Source organism: Haemaphysalis longicornis, unplaced genomic scaffold (assembly GCF_048455015.1).
Source record: "Haemaphysalis longicornis isolate Haplotype H1 unplaced genomic scaffold, Haemaphysalis longicornis Haplotype H1 scaffold_63, whole genome shotgun sequence".
In the NCBI taxonomy this organism is placed as follows: Eukaryota; Metazoa; Arthropoda; class Arachnida; order Ixodida; family Ixodidae; genus Haemaphysalis; species Haemaphysalis longicornis.
The window spans coordinates 768,285-772,983 of record NW_027526411.1 but is presented as its reverse complement, the minus strand read 5'-3'; positions in this window follow the sequence as shown (position 1 = coordinate 772,983).

Genomic DNA, 4,699 nt, shown 5'->3' with positions numbered 1-4,699 from the left:
TATCTCTCTACAAGTACATGTTGATTTGGTAGTTACTTGCCATAGTTACTTCACCGTGACTTGGGGTCCAAAGCAATGTCTCCGATCTTACTAACGGCTTTTCGTCCTTACAGAAAGTCTCGGACATAGTTGTAAGTCTTGTTCCCACAGTGTAGACCATTGAGGTTGTCTAAGATAGCGTGATGGGTGACATTATCAAATGCTCACTTTAGGTCGAGGGTCACTATGGCTTTTGGCGTGTGGCTGTTGGCTTGCATCATGATATCTTGTTTCAGTTGTAAAAGGATATCATGAGTTGAAAAATGCGGCCTAAAGCCAAACATCGTGGATGGTAGTTTTCCAGTGCTTTCTAGGTATTTCGGCATCATCGTGAGGACAATGTGTTTCATAAGCTTCCTTCCAGAGCACCATTAACCGTTCTTGCACTACATAGACCCCGAGCTCAGGATTAAGCTGCCAGAGCGACTTCCGCGCCGACTAGGAACTTTGTACCACCGATTACGCCTCAATATAGCGCTTACAAAAACGTACCTTTTTCGACTTGGCGCCACCTCGAATCCTTACTGTGATAACTGCAGATCGCCGAAAACTCCTGAACACGTACTGTTAGAGTGCTCCGCTTACGTGCCCGCAAGGTACTGTTTAAAGCAGTTGATCAAGCACCTACGCCCAGGAACAGTCAGCCTAAAAGTACTGCTTGGTCCATGGCTCACCCCTTCAGCTCAACGCAAAGGACTAGTGGCGTTGTTTTATTACCTGAACGACATCGGCGTCACTGAACTGATTTAAACTACTACTGAGAATGCGACGTTCGTCCAATTGTTCCTACAAACTCCATGATGCCTGTTTTTTTTTACTTCTTTTCTTCTCTTCCTGCTGCCCTATTATCTATAGGGCCTTTTCTACCCTCCCCTACCCATTCCCCCGCCAAGTAGCATGTCGGTGTTATGATTCCGGCAAACCTCTCGGCTTTCTTCTCTAATAAGGAGCTTTCTCTCTCTCTCTCTCTCTCTCTCTCTCTCTCTCTCTCTCTCTCTATCTCTCTCTCTCTCTCTCTCTCTCTCTCTCTCCCACGCAAGAAGTCAGAGAGATGGTACGGTGGTTTTCAATGCCTGGTTCTTTGCCAGGTGTTGGGATGAATCGCACTTCTGTGGTCTTCCATTCCGGTGGGAGGGTTCCGCTCTTCCAGCAGGTGCTCATGTATGCGGTGAGAGCAGTTACTGAGGAAGGCTAGAGGTTCGCTAGCGCTTTCTTAGTAATCTCATTTCGTCCCGGAGTGATGTTGCGTCTAAGTTTTGCCATTGCAGCTTCCACTTCGCATAGCTGTATGTCCCTGTCCAGATCAGGATTTGGCCTTCCCGCGTAGTCTGGGATAATCATAACGGTGGACGGGGGCAGGTATTTGATGTGGAATTTTATTCGTGGGTCTGACTGCGTACCAGGGATTGAGTGCAGAACCGTCGTCATTGTGCGGCGAGATTGGCCTTTGCTGTTGGCCGGGTCTATCAAATATCTCAGCAGTCTCCACGTTTTTGAGCTACTGAGAGCACCCTTTAGACCGTCGCAAAGGGAGAGCCAATTCTCTCGACTCAGTTTCGCTGGGTCTCTCGTAGCCTCCGCTGTCAGTCCGGCTATGCGCTTTTTCAACTTCCTCTTGTAGCGTTGCATTTTCCACCTGCGGATCAGTCCTCTTCTAGCCTCCCGTAACTGAAGCAGCTTTTGATTAACGCTAGGCACTTTCTGGGTCGTGGATCTCATGTTCCCCCATAATCCTCTGGCCCATTCCTGTATGCTTGTAACCTCGCTAGATAGTCCTTGCGCTTTCCGGCGTTCGGGAAATTGGCGCCAATCAGTGATTCTGGCCTCACCTAGGTGGTCTCGGTACTAGGGACCTAGGATGACTGCCGATAATATATAACGGTCAGACACTAGATTTTCACCTGTGTTGGTCCAGCGGACCTCATTAATATTCTTGACTAAAGTCAGGTCAGGGCAGGTATCCCTGGAGACGCCGTCACCCATTCGTATGGGGACCAAGTGGTCAGTGACAAGGGTGAGGCCCTTTTCCTCTATGACAAGACTGAGTTCCGTGCCTATTTTATTGGTGTAACCGTATACCCACAGTGGGTGAGCGGCGTTGAAGTCGTGTACAATGAGGAGCGGGTTATCAGCCGCTACTCGCACCGCCTGTTGAATTATTTGCTTTATCGCCGCCTGTTTCCTCTTGGGGCGACAGTACACTTTGAGGACGAACAGGTTCTGGGCTCTTCCAGATTTTCTGGCATCAGTTCGGAGAGCACTCCGATTTGTTCATGCTGGGTTAATGAATGCTGTATGGCTGCAATTTCATTTCTGATGAGTGTAGCTGAATTATTGATTTGGAAATTGCCATGAGTCATGTAGCCCGGTAGTTTGACAGGCGCATTCGTTTCTCGGAGGGCAATTACGTCGGGTAGAATACTCACGGTTCCTATATACTGCTGTAGGGATCCGACTTTAGGTTTAATATTCCTGCAGTTCCACTGTCATATTGTTGTTCTTTCCTTCGATTTGTGGTTACGGGCCTTTGCTACTACTGGAGAAGCCTTCGTGGGGATCTTGCGTGTTTGGTATGTCGTACGGCTTCTCTGGGCGCCTACTCTGCGACTTTTCCATCATCTGGATCCTTTTTTGCAAGGCACCTGATTCCGTGTACATTGAATCTACCCGTTCTGTAAGTGTGCCAAGCTGCTCTGTAATACTCGCTGTAGCCTCTTTCAGGTGCGCTTCGATTTTCGTGGTGATTATTTCAACTATTTGTGTGTTTTCTTTTCTTGGCTCAACTCTAGGCTCTTCCGGGTCAATTGGGAGATCTGTCTTTACCACCATCTTTCTGCGTTTCTCGTTGGTCTGCGTAGTTATTGCTTCCTTCAGGGCAGCGAACTCATCCCTAAGACTCCTTAGCTCTGCCTAAACTTTCGCGCATTCGGCCTCTAGTCTTTCATTTTCTGCCTTGATCCTTGTGCACTCGGCGCACTGGGGTTGGCTAGGTGGAGGGGTATGAGCAGAGGGAGAAGCATTGCTTGCCCAGCTCACCTGTCCTGGGTGGGAGGTGCACGGCTTCTTGGATCTGGATCTGGAGCGGGATGGTCCACGGGACGCGTGACGGGATGAGCTGCGTCCACGAGACCTGCTCCGCGAGGGCCTATATTGCGCGAACACACGCCGGGTTTCACGATCCCTCGCCAGTCCTTTCTGGCGCAAGACGAAAGGCTCGCAAAACCTCTTGGGGCACCTCTTGGGGAACCTTGGGGCACGCTGCGGCTTGCAGACGTGCGCCGGTGTCGGTTCCCGTGTCCCGCAGGAGTCACAAGCCCCAACGTTGGGATTTGCGTACACGTAAGCATGATGTCCCAACACATGGCATACACCACACACTGTCACAGTCTTCCTGTATAAGTACCGTTTAACTTTAACACTAATGTAGTACACATGAAAAGGTACCTTGTGTGCTTGTAAGGGGATAACCACAGTCCCGGTATTGCCGAGGCGGCGGCACATCAGAAGCTCATGCTCTGGTGAGTAGAGGTCGTCGAGGACTTGCTGCATGTAGTGCACTGGTACATCGTAAATCTGTCCCTTGACCGAGTCGGCGGGGACCAGTCCATAGATGTTGACCGGATGTGTTTTCAGGAACGCGGTAAGATTGCCGGGACCAATGCTTCGAATTACAAACTTGCAAACGTACGTCAAGTATCTGATAAAGAAGGAGCCCTCGTCTCAGCTCAACCTCATGAAGCTGAACGCAAATACGCGCCAGGGAATGCCAAGAACCTGGTAGCGTCAAATATCCAAACAGACGACGAAAGGTCTAACGAGCACTAGGATGCTCATGTCGCTGACAAGGCTGTATCAGCGACTGTGGTCCAAGGCGACAACGACAAGGTCAGCAAACGTGACAATGCCAGCCTAACACAAACTGTCTCCAAGGACAGCATGCCTCGTGTCTTTCGCACACGAAAAACAATTATCACATTATCATACGACACGAAGTCTGAACATGCCATGGACGTTCCACAAAGTGCCTTTCTTAGAAAGGCCGACATGGCCGAAAAGACAAGTTTGCATGGCGTTCAAGTATTCCTTTGAAAAAAGGGGGAAATAGGCGACGACGCAGATTTAGGACACACAGGAGGGGTTCTTATCTCTTGCTGTAGTGCTGTGCCCCAGCTCTGTTCTACATATGGATACCTATACAATACCGGGTTCTTAGAGCTCTGTTGGTTACCCACATTCGCAGCTCAGAACGGCCTTGAGTTTTTAGTTCATAGGACAATTCCTTGCCTTCGCAATGATTCCCACTCCCAGTCTTAAATGTCCCTCTAATGTTTTTGCACATCAATGCACTGCATGGTGAATTGGTCATCTCGAGCTACTCCCAATCACCAAAACTGACGCGAAATTACCCCAGCTCGTCCAGATATCTAGAGAGATTTGCCCGAGAGCAAATTCTAAGAAAGATTTTGGTGCAGATCCCAAAAGGTGAACAAAACACTTTGGAAAGAACATCGATACCACAAGCGAACATTTACTACGCAATACCCGTTTATAAATTCTCAGCAACCAGTGTCCACAATTTGCTCTTCAGCAGTAATTATTCCGTGTTGACCCAAGCAGGCCATCCACTGCTGCGAAGGTGGGCAATCACACAGAAAGCGGC